We start from the raw sequence: 22,674 nt of genomic DNA, 5'->3' as shown, positions 1-22,674 counted from the left end.
ATGATTACTTGTTTCCCTTTCAATTACTATATACTATATTAGTACTTTTTTTGCGGGGAATAATATTACTAACGGTGATATGCGTGCATGTTCATTTGGTTTGAATAATTTTACTAAAATTTTATTCTTGGTCCATCACGTACGTAGTCGGCTTTTCACCGGTTGCAAGCGTTTGAATCGGCTGGTTACTATGGAGTCAGCGTGACCATGGATGTGTACGCGTTGTCGCTAAGCAACAATCAGTACAGTTCGGCTGGTGTCCAAGTCTCTAGTGGAGAAGACGGTGCAGCCGATGAGAACGCCATCAAAATCGGCTGGGAGGTACATGCATCATACTACTACTACAATGCAGATCTTAATAGTCTTATACAGTATATGTTGTCACCTATTTTAATTTTGTACTGGCTAGGTTTACCCACGCATGTACGGTGATTCACGCACCCATTTAGGTGCTGTTTGGACGGTACGTATTATGAGTCCAGCATTGAGCGCTCCTTTTTCTTAATTATTAGTGCATATGTACGAGCAATATTTCTTTTTTTTTCTTTTTTCCATGCAGACTAATGGCTTCGAAAAGCGCTGTGACAACACAAATTGTCCAGGTTTCCAGCCTGAGGCTGGCGCGACCTTAGTTCTTGGCGACATTATTGAATCCGTCTCCCGGCCGAACGGAACCAAGCAAACCATCACAATCAAACTCCTAAAGGTAGGGGTCAACAAGAATATCTTGGTGTACATATATATACAATCTAAGCAGCAAAAATATAAGAAATAATAATGCCAAATTATAAATTGTTCGTCATGCATGAGCTTAATTAGGATATGTTATTATTGTAGGATGGTGCATCGGGAGACTGGATGGTGCACTGCGGACTTAACCAGCGTGACCCTACGTTAATCGGTCGTTACCCCAAGTCGTTGTTCACTGGTGTCTTGGCAGATCGGGCATCCCACATCCATATTGGAGGTGTGGTGGTTGCCTGGACTGGAGATCTTGTTCTAATGGGCAGCGGCTATCTCCCAACAGACAAGGCCATGGCCACGGCCATGGCGGCAACCTTCAGCAACATCCAAATCGTTGACCTGAACGGCCAAGCTTCGCTCTTGTCCCCCAACTTGTCCGGGTATATGAGTAGCCCGGACACATACTCTGTGAGTTCCGTGATCAATGGCAAGTTCTTCTATGGTGGGCCCTTCCAGTTGACCGCTTGATAATTTTTTTGTTCGATATGAATAGCCAGCCCAACAATCGATCAATTAGGTATCAATAATCATGATTTGGTTTTGTATTTATGTTCTATTTATACTAGATGGATGCCCGTGTGTTGCCACGTGCAAAATATGATTGAAAAGATTACTCGACGGAGTGACATGACGAGTGCTTCTTATGGACTACATCCCAACAATCTATTAATGTTGTTCTTCTATTTGTGTCACCTACCATTTTATTTAACGGAACAAACTCTCTAATTGATTCAAACGGAAAAATAAAATCTATAATTAAATGCTATTTCATTTCACAACGGATGCACACACCAGTTCAAATCTCCTGCCGCAAATCTTGTCTTCGTATCTCTCATCTCCGACCGTCGCTCACAATCATCATTTCCTAGATATTCCCATCCTATTACCGTGTGCACATCCTACTTCCTCCCGCTTGTCTTCTCTTCTTTTTTTTAGAAAAGGAGGATGACCCCCGGCCTCTGCATCTGGGAAATGCATGCGGCCACTTTATTGATTATTTTCAAGGACCTTATAAAGTATTACAACAATATGCCTGAATCCGCCATCTTGGCAACATATGCCGCTACTCCTATCCAAATGATGAAGGCGTGCTAGCTGGGCCACATACCCAGACCACTCATCTAAACCTAACATCAAAATGATGAAGGGGTGCTAGCTGGGCCACTACCCAGACCACTCACCTAAGCCTAACATCAAAAGCCGGAAGCCCCAGCCGAGCCACATACCGGGTCTGGGGCACAAACCGGTCCGACGCACTCGTGTGTCGTCGCCGCCATCTTCCACAGGTCCGTTTTCAGAGCAAATATTGAGGCTTCTACCTTGTCTGGCCACTCAGCCATCGACGTCACCACGACACCAGACAGCTTCGTCCTCCTGCGCGAGTCCATCTTCACACATCGAACGCCGAATCTCCACTGCGCCACACCGCCTAGATACGCCGCCATCAATGAGTAGGATGAAGCACCGCTCCGCCGAGTCCGGCAAGGCTGCTGAAGACCAAGCACCGTGGAAGAAGGACTCCGAGGCTGAGCACATAGGCGGCAGGGCGCCAACGCACCGCCACCAGACGAACTCCGACCACGCCACCAACCGCCGCCAAGCAACCAAAGCATCACATCCACCCCAAGATCACCACGAACGACACCCCCAAGAGGGTGACGACGCCCGGAGCGCTGCTGTCGCTCGATCCGGCAAGGATTTGGGCTTTCGCCCGTCATACGAGCTGGGTGGAAGGAAGAGGGGAAGGAGGCAACCTGAACGACGCCTACAAGAAGGGTACGGCGCCGTCGGGCGTCGCCGCCGTCGTGGCCAGCACTGCTGGCCTCGGATTTCTCCGGAGCCACCTCCCACCTCCAGCCGCCAAACAGGTACAACTCCGGCGACAAAGGCCGCCCAAAGCAAGACCATCGGAGGCAGCCCTGGTTGAGGTAGACGGAGGCCTTCAGATCTGGTTTGGGCGCCGCCGAGACGCCCGCACCACAGCCGCCATGCACGCATCTGGAACCGAGTGCCGCCACGCCGGAGCCTAGACCGAGGCCGCCGCCCCGGCGTCCCATCCGCCGCCCGCAGCCGACGCAGCCAGAACCATGGTGACGGAGATCCAGGAGGCAGGAGGGGGGACCGCAACCCCGCCCAAACTCGTCTGGCAGAAACCACCAGGCCGCAGCCCTAGGGCCTGCCGACGACGCTCCCGCGGCCGCCACCCGCCGGAGGCGCAACCTCAGATCCGTCACACGCCGCCTGCACCGTCTACGCCGCCGGAAACCGAACGCGCCCGCGCCGCGCCGTCCCGAACACGGCTACCCTCGCCGGTGCGCGCACCCGCGCGAGCGCCGCGCCGAGTCCCCGCCCGAACGAACGGCCCGCGCCGCCCCTGCTCGAGCTGGAGGAGGGAAGGGCCCCGCCGCCGCCGAGCCGCGCGGGCTTCGCCCATCGACGTCCGCCGGCGGCGGCGAGGGGAGGAGGGGCCGGAGGGGCCTGCGCTGGCGGCGGCTAGGGTTCGCTCCCGGGCCGCCCGCGGGAGCGACCTGGGGAGCGGTTTTTCTCTTCAATAATATCTCTTAAAATGGGGGAGAATTTCACTTCCCCAGCCTCTGCACCAACTAGGGATGCATACGGCCATTTTAGTATGAGTACCAAGATAAACATGATCCTCAGAATGTTTTAAATGAGTATCAAGATATTTTTTGATGAGTGGTTCCACCACATACCAAACTTGATCCTCAATAAATGGGCAAAAACCCCTATGCATCACCTGTCAATTCTAGGAATTGAACTCGGGTCGTTAGACTGCACAACCGCATGCCCAACCACTGAGCCAAGGCTCTCTTCCCGCTTGTCTTCTCTGGGTTCACTTTGTTTGATTCGCTTCTCAAACTTTAATAATTTCTTGGCGTCGTGGATGTTGCTTGACAACTATTAGCAACACCTATATAATGAAAATATACAATACATGAGGTGAGGGTTACGCGACAATGACACGATACATTGGCACAACACTGACATTTGGCGACGATGAGCGGCAACACCACCCCCTGGGCACGTCCCTTCAAATATGCCATTTCTGTCGGTTGCTTTCTCATTCTGCTCTAGATCTATACATTGTACAGATGATTTGTATGGATATAACTGCAGTATGTATGATGTTCAGTACACTCCAGGGTCAGGGATTTCCATGCCGTGCAGAGGGTTATCGACGACAGTGTCTGGAACTGGTGGGTGCCTGACGCGGTGACCTACATCACCTACATTGCTGGGCTCTGCCGGTCTGGAACCATTGAGGACGCATTCTGGCAGCTGGAGATCATGGTCGCCAAGGGGCTACAGCTGACCGTGGTCGGCCTAACATACTGCTGGACTATGCCGCTAAGGATCTAGATACGTCTCCCGCAAAAAGAAAAAGAGGATCTAGATACGTGGTGGCCAAGGAGGTGCTGGAGCGGTGCGAAGAGCTGGGCTTCGAGGTCACGTCGTGACCTATAACACGGTCATGGACCATTTATCCAACAAGATGAAGTGGCTGAGAGTCATCAGGATGTTCACGGATCTGCTCAAGAAGCCATAACAGCCAACGTGCAGACATACAATATTCTGATCTCATCCCTGTGCCGAGCCGGCAACTTCTAGCTTGCCAAGTTCGCGTTCAGCTGTAACGGGTTTGTGGCGTACACTGTGACCTGTAACATTCGGATCCACAAGTTCTACGACGCGGGAAAGGAGGGCCAGCTCGGGTTCTTGTTCTGCAACGCCGACGCGGGGAAGATTGCCCCACACGAATCACATATAAGACACAGGTCGATTGCCTCTTTGTGTTGGAACCCTAGCTCCTTCCCTAGCTCGTCCTAGCTCTCCCTCTCTCTGGGACGAACCAAGAAGGAACAAGGAGGAAGAAGATGGAACAGTGGACACGGGAGGTTTTCCGGCGCACGAACGCCCGCCGCACCGACGGCCTTTTCACACCTCAAGCACGAACTCGAGCACCACATCTGTTACAACGGTCACCGCACGGCTTTATAGCCCTGAGCCGGCGCCTTGGGCACGTACCCACGCCTCCACTCGGCCCGATCGTGCCCACACTCCGCATGCTCTGGCCGCACCCGCAATGCGCTCGAACGCGCGCGACTCGCGGTGAGCACCAACAGAACGAGCTCGATCGGGCCGTGCAGCTCGCCAACAACCTGCATCTACACACACGCGCACGGTGTACTCGTCCACGGACACGCCCGTGCACCACACGCACGCATACACGCACACTTACCACGAACCCGACGCGCCCGACACGACCCGTGCGCGCCCACACACACGCACACAACATGTCCTGGCTGCCGCCGCGGCTTCTTTGGCCAACACTTTGGGTCTGGGAGGAGACCCGAGGCTGCCAATCTGGTAAGGCACATCGACGATGGATACCCTGCGGAGCCCGTAGTGCATCTGGTTGGTTAGGAGTAGAAACATTAGAGAGGCTTTGAGCCTGTTTGATGACATGCTAGCGAAAGGAATCTCTTTAGATGCTATGGTTTTCGCCACTTTATATGGCAGTGGTCTCAATTTTGAACTTGTAGTGTTGTATTAATAGGAGAAAGACATGAAAACTAAAAACACCTTTTTGGTCTTCTTTATACAGTACATATATCAGCATGATATAATCTGTCACACAAAAATCTGTTATGTTCCAACTTATAAAAGGATTTGCTTCATGATGAGGGGTTCTCAAGAAGAAATGATCTTAGTAAATCTCTTGTTTTGTTAGGCATGCCTGTTGTTCGTGTAGTAAGTTACTCTTCACAACAGATTATTTCAATGTAGTTAGTTGCTTACAAGGTGATGCCAAAGGAGAGCATTGTCTGCAGAGCAACTGGGTTTTGTTCATTATGTTTTGGAAGCATTTGTGAGTTGTTATCCCGACACTCAAGCGGCTGATGCTTCAGTAAATTGCTTGGTGATTCCAGATTCAATTGTTGTCCTGACACCTTCGAGAAACCTTGTCTGTAATGATGCACCATGGATGGACACTGATGCCACTTCAAAGCATTTTGTGCATCATAGTATCCGTAATGATCTCCCAATAGAATAGGGGCCCGGTCTCTTTTCCCCTACATGTGTTGAGGAGTGAACCAGGCTATCTCAGATGGATGACAAGGGTGTTTGATTCTGTCTCAGCTACATCATGCGTGTATATTGACTGAAAATAATGATTTCCTCAGAACATAAGTAGATCCATGATAAGATTTGAACACTGAAAATGATGATTTCCTCAGAATATATGCAACAAAATGCACAGGGCTGGCCCATAGCTTGGGCAAAAGGGGCGACTGCCCTAGGCCCCAAGAGGAGAGGATCCAATCTACAAATTATACTACTGAACACTATACATTATACACTACATACGAATGTTTATTAAATGCTGAAAATAAAGACTTGATTTGCAGGAGCGTAAGTTTGCACCATATACTAATAGGTTATATCACGCGGAGGCAAACCAAATCGACTAGCGAAGTTGAGTTCAAATACACTAGTCTTTCTTCACGATGGATGTCTTATTATCATAATGAAAATTATGTTAACTAGATTTCAGTGTTTAAACCAATGCACAATTTTTAATTTGAGAAACGGGTAGGACATCTCATTTGCACCAAATCAAACTAAGTCCATATGGATGAGCATGTCAGATAATCGAATCATACACAAAACTACAATCAACAACATTTTTGGTTCTCTGATAATTCTATTACTAAACCCAACTCGCGAGTCACATTTTCTATGCCCTAAAAGTTTCTATGAATATAGCTGGCTAATATACACTAGAAACCACTATTAAAGTTATTGTTAGTCTATATGATTTTGAAATCTCTACCATTATATTTAATAGTATTAAAAGAAAACATATGTGTATACACCATATAGTTTATGCAATATTAGAAAATAAATTGGAAATATTTTTAACAATAAAAAAATTCGTACATCATCAAATTTAAATTTTGGAGAATCAAAATTTTCAATGATATTCATTACAATTTTATTACAATGAATAATATTACTATTATTTTGAAACATTCTTATCTTACTAAGTAATTGAAAAATTGTATTAATTACAATTGTATATAATACACTTATAAATTTAATATAAGTATAAAACTTTAGTATAAAATAGTTGTTTTACGTTCTGCCGAAGCCGATCCCTCCCGACTGGCCACCGTCGTTGTTCGAGTTGGAGTTCGTGATCACGGTGCGGGGCGCCGAGGCAGGGCATGTCGGGATCGCGGGACACGTGGTCTGCACGCACGGGCCACAGGGCGGGCGGGGTGAGTTGCAGTACTGCACCTGCACCTGCTCGCCCGCGCCCATGAGCAAGGCGCCGACGAGCGCGGCAAGCCAGAGCGAAGCCGAAGCGCCCATCGGGACGAGAACAGAGGCGACGAGAACATGGGCGAGAGGTGAGTGAGGGAGAGGCGAACATTGGTCGGTGGCTCGAGGGGAGAAGGTAAGCTGCAGCCTGCAGCAGGACAGCAGGTAATGATCAAGTGCGCAGCGGGAGGAGACCACGACTGTGCTTTTGTGCCTTGCATCTTACTTGGCAGCACGTTTGACCGAGAAATATAAATGAAAAAAACATGTTTACCGGTCCTACTAAAGCACACTCGTAAGAATCTCCCCAAAACCATATGAATACCCCGTAAAACCATTTTTGTGGGGAGTTTTTTACGTGACTTATTTATAAGTGCCACACGTATGACATGAAGCGAAATCCCGTCCTAACGTTTTTTACAAATAAAGTTGTCATCCGAAAAGAAAAACTATTAAAACTTGCCATCCAACAAGAAAGTTGCCATACTCGACAATTAAAGTTGACATCCTTGTGTTACTATACTTGTAATAAAAAACTTTTGAGTTTTCATGTGTTCGTGCCACACATGTGGCACTTATCAGGGTCTTTTTTGTTTAACACAGTACAGACACAGACACTCATACACACACATACGTTTATCCCTATGAGGCACACATGCACACCGTATCGCTGTGAGCACCTTCGAAAGAATAAGCCGGCACGCTCCACTGAACGGACATCACCGAAAACACTGAAATAAATCCAAAAATACAAGCATCAGTACCAAGTATAGATCTTGAACCCTGGTTTGCCGGTTCCATCATAAAAAACATAATTAGGGCATCTCCAACGCCGACCCTCAAACCGCCCGAATACGTCTAGACCGTGCGGTCCAGACGTGTTTTGCCATCCAACACGGGCCTGTATCGGCTCGAAGAGTGATCCGGACAAACGTTTTCCTGCAAAATGGAAGCAAAGTTGAGAGTTGGGAGGGGGCCTTTGCGGAAGTCTGGACAGCAGCCAAGTAGGACTCCGACACCCCGGCCCACAAAATCCCCCCTCACTAGTGCAGAATCGGGCTATAGTCCCGGTTCGTAAGGCCCTTTAGTGTCGGTTCTGGAACCGACATTAAAGGGTGGGGACTAAAGGACTCCCCTTTTTAGTCCCGGTTCAACATGAACTGGGACCAAAGGCCCACCACGTGGCACGAGCCCGCGCCAGGGGGCTGGGGGCCTCTAGTCCCAGTTGGTTATACGAATTGTACACGTTATGCTTAAAAAATAGAATTTCTCGTAGGACCGATTATATATATATGACAACACTATTTTAATCCCAGAATTAGAATAGTTATTTGGATCACGGCGCGTCTAAGGACCCGATGAGATCCTCCTGAGATCCCGAGAAACCCACCGGACCGACTAAAAAAACAACACCACACCCGACCCACTGCCCCGATAGTCCCTCCCCCGAACGCCAGATCTCGCCGTCGCCGCGCGCCTCTGGCTCGCCGCCTCTACCCAAACGCCGCCGGGGCCGCCTCCTCCCCCAACCGCCCCAGCGCGTCACCCGCCGCCGACACCCCCTCCCCTGGCCCGATGCGCCTCCTGGCGCCGCCGGACCGCCAGCACCACCGGACGCCGCCGGATACCCGGAATCCCGCGCGCCGCCGCCGCCCACGAGTCCGCCCCCGGGACCAATCACTCCACCACGCGCCGGCGCGTGGCCCGCCGGATGTCCTAGACGCCGCTGCTACTCCTCCACTGCTCCGCCAACCTCGTCCTCATCCCGTCGCCGTGTTCTTCGACGAGGTCGCCGCCCGGAGGTCCACGAGCGCAAATCCACTCCCGAGCTCCCTGCCGGCAGCCCCACCCTCGACCTTCTTCCTGCATATGCGCGACCCAGGTGCGAACTCGCGCACTTCCTCAGCTCCGCCCCTCCACTACTTCCACTTGCCCATGCCCGGAGGCTCTTCCGACCATGGCTCTCCCGAACTTGATTGGCTCTTCTGTTTGAACTGCAGAAAACAAGTAATGGCTATGCTCTCCCGTCGGTTACCCCTCCCGCCGACCGGCCAGGTCCACCCATCTGAACTTCCTGCGACAAACACTCCATTTCCTTCCACGTAGCAGTGGAGACGAGCAGACAAATGTTCTTCTCCTGCTCGCCCTGGGTAGTGTTTGAGTCTGATGGCCGAAGTGGAGACGAGGAGAGGTGGTCAATGGCGCCTGGATTGCGAAGTGGTGAGGTGTTCTTGCATGTTCGTTGCTTCCACTAATGGTCGGTCCCTATTAGCTTGATGTATTGTAATCTTCTATGCAAATCTTACTGTTTCGTGGAAATCCACTAACAAAAAAGAATTGTTCTAGTAAAAAATATAAAAGTATTCCAAAATTAACTAAAAAGGGAATAATCCAATTTCTATACAAATAATATGGTATTAGTTACAGTACATATATTTACAACAGTGCCTTGACAATAAGAAACACGCCTCCAACACTAGTTTTGTCACATATGTTTGAAGATCTACGGTAGCCAGGAAAACAAAACAGTTCAATATACTGAGAAAAAAAGATTTAAAAACAACTATTCATACGTTAAAAAATATGACGTTTGAATAAGAAAAAAATACATATTTTTATGTAAGTTCATGTGTGAAAGTCAGAGAAGGACAAAAGCACTAAAACTATATGGAATAAGGTAGAAATGTTGATAGTGAAATTCGAATAGGAAAACAGAGAAATCCATACTTATAGTGGGAGAATTTTTCACTCAAAAAAAATGCGAAGAAGGCCGGGCAAATTTACTAGGGCTTTTGTATTAAAAGAAATTTGCAAGAACTTTCCATTCACATTCCCATGTTTCAGAAACAAAAACGAGGAAGTCCAAATTAAAATAAACAAGCATTTTAATGTTTCGATGTTTATATATGCAAAAAGAAGAAAACAAGTGTCACCAAGAACTTTTTAACTCTTGAAGTTCAAATTTGATAAAATGGAGAGTTCAAAGTAAATTTTATTGGTGTACGAAAAAATATTCCCATGAATTTTCCCATTATTGAAAACGGATAACCAAATAGTTCAAATTAAAATAAAAGAGCCTTTCAAAATTTGTAACAGGATCAAATATATTTTTGAATAACCCCAAGAAGATCAAATTGAAATAACAGACAATTCAAAAAATAGTATATAAAAAACCGTTTATAAAATATGGAATTGCGAATTTCTAAAAAAACTAGAAGTTTTAATATAAATAACGGAAAAGTTTGATATTTATTAGAAAATTAGGATTTTCCCAGTTACAAAAGAATAAACCAAGAAGTCCAAATTACAAAAATAGAGCATTTCAATATTTATAAAAAACATCAGATTTACTTGTTAGTAAAGAAATAAAATCAAGAAGTTCAAATTAAATTAACGGAGTAGTTAAATGTATATGGAAAACTCAAATTCTTTCCGTTCATAAGAAAAATAAAAGTATGAAGTTCAATAAAAAAAAGTGTTTGTGCCTATTTAGAAAGTAAGAAGTTCTAATTAAATTAACAAAAAGTTTGAAGTCTATAAAAAACTCAATTGTTTTCTCGTTACTAAAGAATAAAACAAAGAAGTTCAAATTAAAACAAACGGAACAACTAAATTATTTGTTACATAGATTTTCCTTTTTTTAAATTAGAAGTTCACACTAAAATAACAAAGTGGTTCAATGTTTATTAAATAGATGTTTGATGTTTATATAAACCTAAGATATTCCCGAATACTAAAGATTAAAACTAAGAAGTTCAATATAAAAAATGGAGTGGTTCAATGTATATTAAAAAACTCAGGTTTTCTGATTGCTAGAAAATAAAAACTAAGAAGTTCAATTCAAAAAAGCAGAACTGTTCGATATTTATTTGATAAATCAGATTTCTTCCAGTAAATAAAGAATAAATCAATAAGTTCAATTTGAAATAACGAAGAAGTTCAATGTTTCTAACAAAACTCCAATTTTCACATTTCTAAAAAATACACAAAGAAATTAAATAAAAAAAGTTAGAGAGGTTCGATGTCTATAAAGTACTCAAACTTTTTCCGTTACTAAAGTGAAATAGAGAGAAGTTCAAATGGATAATAGCCAGAAGTTCATGTACTGCATGGTGTGCGTTCCGTATAAGAAAAATAAATAAAAAGATGAAGTCCAAAATTTTGTTGCTAGAAGTTCAGGTGCTTGGCCCGAGAAAGCTCAAAAATTGTTGTGAGAGAGGTTGAACAAAAATACATAACTGAAGTTCAAGATGAAAACAACGGGAAGTTCAACTACTACACGAAATGTGTTTTAGATAGGAACATAAAAATAGAAAACAAAAAGCTTAAAAAGGTTTGTTGCAAGAAGTTCAGGTGCTCCTCCCGGTGAAGTTCAAGATCTCTAGCGCGAGACGTCCGACCTTCAATTACATGTAAAAAACAGGGAAAAAACGACGTTGTTTTTGCCATTTTTAAAACTGCTCTCAAACGACAAAAAAAATGGAACGTTTATTTACATGAAAAGATGCTCCTATTCATAAGCTTTCCAACGGTATATTATATGCTATATTTCGATGAATGGTTTAAAGTTTTATGTATACCGTTAAAAACACATCTTTACGCATTCAAAAATATTTTGAACCGCCGTGAGTATGAAAAACTGATCAACACGAAAAAGTTGCGTGTTTTCAATAGCTTTCCATAGGTATATAATTTGCTCAATTTCGGTAAGTGGTTTGGGCGTTACGGGCAAAAAATAGCATGTCAAAAATAGAGTGAAGTTCAAACAGACATACCGGAGAAGTTCAACTACTTCACACAGTGCATTTCCATTCGTGATGAAGGCAGAAATCATGATCTCGTTATTTTCTAATTCACTTCAAAATGGCAGGAATATCATTTGTGTAAGTCATGTCCTCGGTCGGAGAAACTTAAAAAATTATTGTGATAGAGGTTTGTACAAAAGGAATATCATTTGTGTAACACAGATGAATGGATGAGAAAATTACAAACGAAAATACGTCATAGAAGTTCAACGTGAAAACAGCAGGAAGTTCAACTGCTACACTTAATGAATTTCAGATGAAAACTTTTAAAACCGCCGCGAGTATGAAAAAATGATCAACACGGGAAAGTTGCGTGTTTACAACAGCTTTCTATCGGTATATCACTTCCTCAATTTCGGTGAGTGTTCCGGTGAGTGGATGGGGAGCTACGGGCAAAAAATGCATGTGAAAAACAGAGTGCAGTTCAAGTAGACATGCCGAGAAGTTCAGGTTCTTCACGCGGTGCATTCTCGAAGAATCTGTTTCGCGATAAAGGCAGAATGAATGATCTCGCCATTTTCGAAATTACTTGAAAACGACTAGCAATCAGAGAAAACCATCAACATGAAAAAGTTTCGCATTTTCTTTAGCTTTTCAACGGTATATTATTTGCCCCATTTCGATAAAGTTTGTACAAATTACGGCGAAAATACGTTTTTTGCCATTTTTAAAACTGACTTAAAACAGTAAGTAATTGGGAGAAACAATATATACCAAAAAGTTGTGCATTTCCTCAAGCTTTCCAACGACATATCATTTGCTGCATTCGGACATACGGTTAAAAAATAGATCAAAAATACGAACTCGATGGAACTTGTACCGTTTTCTAAATTACTCTTAAATCGTTCAAAATTAGAAAAAACTTTCTACATGAAAAAGTAGCGCATTTTCATTTGCCTCAATTGGATTAGCCGTTTCAAAATGACATCGAAAATACGAACTCGACAGTTCGGTTTGTGAAATTTTATGATTTTCCTAATTACTCTTTAACTATAGGGAATTAGAGAAAACTTTCAACATGTGGAAGGAGCGGTTTTGCAGAAGCTTTCCAACGCCATATTATTTGTGTCATTCCGATAAATGGTTTAGAATTGCGATCTAAAATACGATTCACGTTTTTTGTATGAAGAAAAAACGGTTTTCAAAGCTGCTCTTAAACCGCTTACATTTTGCCAAAAATTTAACTTGGGTCATGATACTGGTGTCCATAGCTTTCCAACGGTATATCGCAAGCCCCATTTGGGCAATGTTGACGGAAATTCAACCTAGCACTGGGAGAAGTTCAGGTCGAACAACTCAGGCAGTAAAATTGCAAAAAACGCATTTCATCACGACCCCAGAGCAAAATCCGCCAACGAGCGGGATTCCTTTTTAAAATCGGTATTTAGTTACTAAAAACCGTTTCTAGATTACACTAACATCACATAGAACACGACTAACAAGAATAATTCGCGAGGGAAGCCACGGTTACGAAGATAGCCCGAAGGTCGGGTTCGTACAGAGGGAAGTTCAGGCGCGTTACTCAGGCAATTCAGGTTGTGATCAGAATATTATTCTGATTCCGTGAACAGAATAGTGTTTATGTATGTATGTGTGTATATATATATATATCATCAAATTTCTCGCACGGCGACCATTCACGCATACACACACACACATGATACGTCTCCAACGTATCTATAATTTATGAAGTATTCATGCCATGTTTACAATAGTTTTATATGATTTTGGTATGATTTGATTAGAACTAACCCGGACTGACGCTGTTTTCAGTAGAACTACCGTGGTGTCGTTTTTTGGCAGAAATAAAAGTTCTCGGAATGCGCTGAAAATCAACGGAGAATTTTTCTGAAAAATATATAAATAATGGAACAAAGAGTTACTAGAGGGGAGTCCCGTGGGCCCCACGAGGGTGGAGGGCGCGCCCACCCCCCTGGGGCGCGCCCCTGTGCCTCGTGGACTTCCCGTGGGCCCCCCTGACTTGTTCTCGACGCCAACCTCTCCTATAAATGCCCAAACCTCCAAAAAATAACCTAGATCGGAAGTTCCGCCACCGCAAGCCTCTGTAGCTACGAGAAATCAATCTAGGCCCTCTCTACCACCCTGCCGGAGGGGGCCATCATTACCGGAGGCCATGGGGAAGGATCTCGGAGGGGCCATCATCGCCATGAAGGCCAAGGACCAGAGGGGGAACCTCTCCCCATCCAGGGGGGCCATGGAGGAGGAATCACAAGGGGGAGAACCTCTCCTCCTCTCTCTCGGTGGCGCCGGAGTGCCATCGTGAGGGGAATCATCGCCGCGGTGATCGTCTTCATCAACATCACCATCATCATCACCATCCTCATCTCTTTTACGCGGTCCACTCTCCCGCACCCCGCTGTAATCCCTACTTGAACATGGTGCTTTATGCCACATATTATGATCCAATGATGTGTTTCCATCCTATTATGTTTTGAGTAGATATCCTTTGTCTTTGGGTTGATTGATGATCTAGCTAGATTGGTATGAGTTATATGTTTTATTTTGGTGCTGTCCTATTGTGCCCTCCGTGTCGCGCAAGCATGAGGGATTCCCGTTGTAGGGTGTTGCAATATGTTTATAATTCGCTTATAGTGGGTTGCTTGAGTGACAGAAGCATAAACCAGAGTAACGGGGTTGTTGCGTGTGGGATAAAGGGGACTTGATGCTTTAATGCTATGGTTGGGTTTTACCTTAATGATCTTTAGTAGTTGCGGATGCTTGCTAGAGTTCCAATCATAAGTGCATATGATCCAATAAGAGAAAGTATGCTAGCTTATGCCTCTCCCTCATATGAAATTGCAATGACGACTACCGGTCTTGTTAACATTTGCCTAGGACAATTCCGCACACCGATTCATCATTATTCCACACTCGCTATTTATAATATTTAGTAATATATTCTAACTTTATGATAACAGCACCTACTTTTATGTTTTAGCTCTCCGATATCATGCAAAGTTATCCTCTTCATACCCAAAACGTAGTTTTATTTCTCGTTTCTAGTTGGAAGCAAACGTTCGGTGCACGTAGAGTCCTATCAGTGGCAGATAGGACTTGAGAGAATATTGACCTTACCTTTAGCTCCTTGTGGGATTGACAGTCCATACTTATTACTTCCACCATTGGGAATTGCTACGATGATTCCCTGCACTTGGGGATTATCAAGCTCTTTTCTAGCGTCGTTGCCGGGGAGCAATAGCGTAGGGTTGATATTCTCGTGTGTTCTTGTTTGCTTTCTTCACTAAGTAGATTTTGTTTTTCCTTTTTGTTTCCGTTTAGTTGTGGGTGAAACATACAAAAAAACTAAAAGAATTAAAATATAAAAAATTACTTGCCTCTCATGCCTAAAAAGTTTTTCAATAAGAGAGGTGATTGGAAGGTTATGCATTGGAGAAGTGAGGGTCGACCTTGAACACTTGTGTTCATGCTCATGGAAACAATGTAAAAAAATTCATGGAAGCTTCTCTGAAAATAATTAAGCCCTTGTATATATCCATTGTATTATAAAAATAATGTGCCAAGCTTGGGTTTTAGAATGTTTAGATTGCTTGTTCACTTTGTGCAGTACAAAAACAGAAACTTTGGCTGTAGCGCGTGAATTTAATTTTTTTACTGGAAAGTCAAATGGGTATGAAACTTTTTGCACATTACTTCTGTACAAATTTTTTAAACTGTCATATTTTTTTTGAATTTTGTGGAGTTATAGAAGTTTACTAAATTTCCAGATTACTACAGACTGTCCTGTTTTTGACAGATTCTGTTTTCTATGTGTTGATCGCTTATTTTGATGAATCTATGGGTAGTATCGGGGGTATGAACCATGGTGAAGTTGTAATAGAGTAGATAAAGTGCTAATATGAAATTGGAATGAGTTTGCAACAGTACCTAAAGGTGGTGATTTTCTTTAGTATACTAACGGATCTCACAAAGTTTTTGTTAAGTTTTTGTGGATGACGTGTTCGCAGAACGAGGAGTTACCGATGTGAGAAGAATAAAGAGAGGCAAGAGTTCAAGCTTGGGGATGCCCAAGGCACCCCAAGTAAATATTCTAAGGATACTCAAGCATCTAAGCTTGGGGATGCCCCGGTTGGCATCCCATCTTTCTTCTTCAACAATTATCGGTATACCTCGGTTTTTGTTTTGTTCACATGATTTGTGTCCTTTGTGTTTTTATTTAAGAACCATGCTAGTATGAGATAGCCCTTCATCGATTTATAGAATGCTTCATGTGCTTCACTTATATCTTTTGAGTATGACCTTATAGAATGCTCTTTGTGCTTCACTTAAATCTTTTGAGTATGGTTTTATAGAATGCTTCGTGTGCTTCACTTATATATTTTGAGCTTGGATATTGGTTAGTCCATATTAATTGTAGAATGCTCCATGAACTTCACTTATATCTTTTGGAGTATGAATAATACTATCATCTAAAGTGGATTTGGAAGAGTGTCGACTTAGTTAGTAATGATTCCACTATTTTGGAAGAGGTTCCAATTGATTATGAGAATAGAGTTGCTATCTATGATTATTATTGTGATGACATGTATGCTATAAAGAATAATGTTAACCATGAAACTTGTCATCATGATTTTAATTTTCAATTGGATTATGCCTCACATGACAGTTATTTTGTTGAGTTTGCTCTACTATTCCGAATGAGAAGAATTTTGCTTATGTGGAGAGTAGTAAAATTTATGTTCTTGTAGATTATAAAAAGAATGCTTTATGTGATGGTTATATTGTTGAACTCATTCATGATGATACTGAAAATTATTATGAGGGAGGAATACATGCTTGTAGGAGTTGCAATAATATCAAGTTTCCTCTCTATGTGCTTAAAGTTTTGAAGTTATACTTGTTTTGCCTTCCTATGCTAGTTGATTCTTGTTCCTATAAATTGTGTGCTCAAAAAATCCCTAGGCATAGGAAGTGGGTTAGATTTAAATGTGCTAGTCATATAATTCATGATGCTCTCTTTATGTTTCAATTCTTATCTTTTATGTGAGCATCATTGAAATCATCATGCCTAGCTAAAAGGCATTAAAGAAAAGCACTTGTTGGGAGACAACCCAATATTTACCCTTACTGTTTTTGTGTGTTTACATGTTTAAGCTACTATAGTAATCATGTTTTATAGATTTTGTTTCAATAAAGTGCCAAGTAAGACCTTTGGGAAAACTTGGGTGAAAGTTAATGTGATCTTGCTGTAAAAAACAGAAACTTTGCGCCTACGAGATTAGCTGTCATTTTTTAAAGAAGAGTGCTTTGAGTTGATTATTTTTTCACAAGATTAATAGACGAATTCCTCACGTCCACCAATTTATTTCATAATTTTTGTGGTAGCAGAAGTATGGTTGCTGTTCAGATCATTACAGACCGTTCAGTTTCTGACAGATTCTGTTTTCATTGCATAGTTTGCTTGTTTTCTAGTTACTATGGCTTATATTTCTCAATATAAATTATAGAAATGATATGGTACTGTAGCATTGTGTGAGAACAATTATAAACCTTGTCTTTGACAGTACCAAAGTGAATGGTTTACTCTTTATCATACTAACCCATCTCACGAAGTTCCGTTAAGTTTTGTGTGATTGAAGTTTTCAAGCTTTGGGTGAGATATCGATATGAGGAGAATAAGGAGTGGAAAGACCCTAAGATTGGGGATGCCAAAGGCACCCCAAGTTAATATTCAAGGAAGACTCAAGCGCCTAAGCTTGGGGATGCCCCGGAAGGCATCCCCTCTTTCGTCTTCAAAACTATCGGTATACCTTACTCGGAGCTATATTTTCATTGGGCACATGATATGTGTTTTGCTTGGAGCATATTTTCAATTTTACTTGTGGTTTGAATAAAATCATTGGATCTGAAATCTTGAATGAAAAAGAATCCTCCCATGCCTAGTTAATTATTTGACTACTCAGTGTTCTTCACTTATATGTTTTTGGAGTAGTTTGTCATTTACTCACGTACTTCACGTATATCCTATGAGTAAATGGTCGAATGAATTGAATATCATAAATCTGAATTTATATACATTTCATCTGCTTATAACATGGGGAGTAATGACTTCATACATAATGAGTATAGGTAGTAAACTTATTGAAAGTTAGCAAACGCAGAATTGGTCACTTGAACAATTCATGAAAGAATATTGAAGGAAGACAGATTTCACATATAAATATAATATCTTGGACATCTTTTGTAAATGTGACCACTCATTAAAATATGACATGCTAAAAAGTTGATGGTGGACAAGGAAGACAACTTAATGGGTTATGATTTCCTATATCTGAAACGTTATATTGTCTTGGATCATTCAACATGTTGAGCTTGCCTTTCCATCTCATGCTAGCCAAATTCTTTGCACCAAGTAGAGATACTACTTGTGCTTCCAAACATTCCTTAACCCAGTTTTGCCATGAGAGTCCACCATACCTACCTATGGATTGAGTAAGATCCTTCAAGTAAGTTGTCATCGGTGCATGCAATAAAAATTGCTCCCTAAATATGTATGATCTATTAGTGCAAAGAAAATAAGCTTTATACGAACTTGTGACAGAGAAGAAATAAAAGCGACGGACTGCATAATAAAGGTATTTATCACAAGCGGCAATATAAAGTGACATTCTTTTGCATTAAGATTTTGTGCATCCAACCATAAAAGCGCATGACAACCTCTGCTTCCCTCTGGGAAGGGCCTATCTTTTACTTTTATCTTCTACCCTTATATAAGAGTCATCGTGATCATCACCTTCCCTTTTACACTTTTTCCTTTGGCAACCACTTTGTGTTGGAGCAATCCGTATATATATATATATATATATATATATATATATATATATATATATATATATATATATATATATATATATATATATATATATATATATATATATATATATATATATATACACTTGGATGTAGGTTTTCATAAATTATTATTGTTGACATTACCCTTGAGGTAAAAGGTTGGGAGGCGAAACTATAAGCCCCTATCTTTCTCTGTGTTCGATTAAAACTTTGAACCCATAAATATCACATGAGTGTTAGCAATTATGATAGATTAAATGATAGTTGAGTATGTGGAGTTTGCTGATTCAAAGCTCTTACATAGACCCTTCCCGAAAATAAGATGAAATGCAATTGTTTGATGACTAAGAGCACGGTTTGTTAGTTTTCAAGAAAGTTTATGGTCTATACTTTAACCTGTGAATAACTTGTTACTTGATCATGAGAAGTTTCACACTTCATAAATTATTTCTTTTATCATTTACCTACTCGAGGACGAGCAGGAATTAAGCTTGGGGATGCTGATACGTCTCCAACGTATCTATAATTTATGAAGTATTCATGCCATGTTTACAATAGTTTTATATGATTTTGGTATGATTTGATTAGAACTAACCTGGACTGACGCTGTTTTCAGCAGAACTACCGTGGTGTTGTTTTCGTGCAGAAACAAAATTTCTCAGAATGCGCTGAAAATCAACGGAGATTTTTTCTGGAAAATATCTAAAATAATGGAACAAAGAGTTACTGGAGGGGAATCACGTGGGCCCCACAAGGGTGGAGGGCGCGCCCACCCCCCTGGGGCGCGACCCTGTGCCTCGTGGACTTCCCGTGGGGCCCCCTGACTAGTTCTCGACACCAACCTCTCCTATAAATGCCCAAACCTCCAGAAAATAACCTAGATCGGAAGTTCCGCCGCCACAAGCGTCTGTGGCCACGAGAAATCAATCTAGGCCCTCTCTGCAACCATGCCGGAGGGGGCCATCATCACCAGAGGCCATGGGGAAGGATCTCGGAGGAGCCATCATCGCCATGAAGGCCAAGGACCAGAGGGGGAACCTCTCACCATCCAGGGGGAGGCCATGGAGGAGGAAGCACAAGGGGGAGAACCTCTCCTCCTCTCTCTCGGTGGCGCCGGAGTGCCATCGGTAGGGGAATCATCGCCACGGTGATCGTCTTCATCAACATCACCATCATCATCACCATCCTCATCTCTTTTACGCGGTCCACTCTCCCGCACCCCGCTATAATCCCTACTTGAACATGGTGCTTTATGCCACATATTATGATCCAATGATGTGTTGCCATCCTATTATGTTTTGAGTAGATATCCTTTGTCTTTGGGTTGATTGATGATCTAGCTAGATTGGTATGAGTTATATGTTTTATTTTGGTGTTGTCCTATTGTGCCCTCCGTGTCGCGCAAGCGTGAGGGATTCCCGTTGTAGGGTGTTGCAATACGTTTATAATTCGCTTATAGTGGGTTGCTTGAGTGACAGAAGCATAAACCCGAGTAAGGGGGTTGTTGCGTGTGGGATAAAGGGGACTTGATGCTTTAATGCTATGGTTGGGTTTTATCGTAATGATCTTTAGTAGTTGCAGATGCTCGCTAGAGTTCCAATCATAAGTGCATATGATCCAAGAAGAGAAAGTATGTTAGCTTATGCCTCTCCCTCATATGAAATTGCAATGACGACTACCGGTCTTGTTAACAATTGCCTAGGACAATTCCGCACACCGATCCATCATTATTCCACACTCGCTATTTACAATATTTAGTAATATATTCTAACTTTATGAGAACAACACCTACTTTTATGTTTGAGCTCTCCGATATCTTGCAAAGTTATCCTCTTCATACCCACAACGTAGTTTTATTTCTCGTTTCTAGTTGGAAGCAAACGTTCGGTGCACGTAGAGTCGTATCAGTGGCAGATAGGACTTGAGAGAATATTGATATTACCTTTAGCTCCTTGTGGGTTCGACACTCCATACTTATCACTTCCACCATTGGGAATTTCTACGATGATTCCCTGCACTTGGGGATTATCAACACACACACACACACACATATACAATTTGGTATATATATAATTTATCCTACAATTTGCAGATCATTACATGGACGCATTATAGCGGGTAATGGAATCACCTGGTCGAACAAAAATCCCGCTATTTCCTCTTGAATTGCTCTTACGCGATTCGTTGGTAGGAGCTTATCTCGCATCTCATTCATCTTTAAAGGAGATCAATATGCATGTAGTATTAGTTGTGTGTATATATATTAGATAATGATGTAAAAATTGTGAATAGTGTTCTGGCAAACGTACCCATATCTCTCTATCACTTCTGCTCCTTTCGGACGTCATCATGCGAATGTTCTCGCAAACGTAGTATGCACATAAATTCCCCGGGGCCTGCTTCATGGTCTTTACGAGAATAGAATTCAATCAGATAATAATTAATCAAGCATGATAATGGTATTGAAACTAGAATTAAGGAGATGGTAGCTAGCTAGTAGTAGCTACTTAATTAATTACCCTGGGTTGCACTCATTTCAGCTTTTGTTTCCATTGGCCTGGAACCTGTTTGATGAACTTTGCCCAAGCCCTTCCCACTGGCAAAGAAAATGAATAAAAGAGTTATTAATTAGTTGATATCAGGAAATGACGAACTAAAGAGGCTGACATATAGTTCGATAATGATTGAAATTACTGTCGACCATCCCCTTCACGATTGCGTAGTCTCTAGCCTTTTTAACTAGTGAGTCCAGTACTTCAAATTTTCCCTCGTCAACTTGAATGATTAGCAGGATCCAGTGAAAACTGCATGTACACACGTTTTTATAGTTAAGCGGGCATGTGCATAACTCATCAACTACACCTATTAACCTCTAGTAAGAAAAAATAGAATTTGTAGTACAAGATAGTGTCACTCACCCGAAGTTGGAAGGAAGTAGTTGATACGTCTCGAACGTATCTATAATTTTTTATTGTTCCATGCTATATTATATTCTGTTTTGGACATTAATGGGCTTTATTATACACTTTTATATTATTTTTGGCACTAACCTATTAACCGGAGGGCTAGCCCAGAATTGCTGTTTTTTGCCTATTTCAGAGTTTCGCAGAAAAGGAATATCAAACGGAGTCCAATTGGAATGAAACCTTCGGGAACGTGATTTTTGGAACGAACGTGATCCAGAGGACTTGGACCAGACGTCAAGACATCAACCAGGAAGGCACGAGGTAGGGGGCGCGCCTACCCCCCGGGCGCGCCCTCCACCCTTGTGGGCCCCATCTTTTGAGATGGTGATATTAGAGTCATGCTAGTTGAGTAGTTTTGAATTTGAGAAATACTTGTGTTAAAGTTTGTGATTCCCGTAGCATGCACGTATGGTGAACCGTTATGTGATGAAGTCGGAGAATGATTTATTTATTGATTGTCCTCCTTATGAGTGGCGGTCGGGGACGAGCGATGGTCTTTTCCTACCAATCTATCCCCCTAGGAGCATGCGCGTAATACTTTGTTTCGATAACTAATAGATTTTTGCAACAAGTATATGAGTTCTTTATGACTAATGTTGAGTCCATGGATTATACGCACTCTCACCCTTCCACCATTGCTAGCCTCTCTAATACCGCGCACTTTTCGCCGGTATCATACACCCACCATATACCTTCCTCAAAACAGCCACCATACCTACCTATCATGGAATTTCCATAGCCATTCCGAGATATATGACCATGCAACTTACCACCGTTTCGTTTACTATGACACGCCCCATCATTGTCATATTGCTTCGCATGATCATGTAGTTGACATCGTATTTGTCGCAAAGCCACCGTTCATAATCCTTTCATGCATGTCACTCTTGATTCATTGCATATCCCGGTACACCGCCGGAGGCATTCACATAGTCATATTTTGTTCTAAGTATTGAGTTGTAATTGTTGAGTTGTAAGGAAAT

The 22,674-nt window shown here is 42.5% G+C and overlaps 1 pseudogene; it reads left to right on the top strand.

Moving 5' to 3' along the window:
* Positions 1-207: 207 nt before the first annotated feature.
* On the top strand, positions 208-5,317 carry LOC109747860 (uncharacterized; annotated as a pseudogene).
* The last annotated feature ends 17,357 nt before the right edge of the window (positions 5,318-22,674 follow it).

This window comes from Aegilops tauschii, chromosome 2 (assembly GCF_002575655.3).
Source record: "Aegilops tauschii subsp. strangulata cultivar AL8/78 chromosome 2, Aet v6.0, whole genome shotgun sequence".
NCBI classification, from domain to species: Eukaryota; Viridiplantae; Streptophyta; class Magnoliopsida; order Poales; family Poaceae; genus Aegilops; species Aegilops tauschii.
This window is presented reverse-complemented; position numbering and strand designations above follow the sequence as displayed.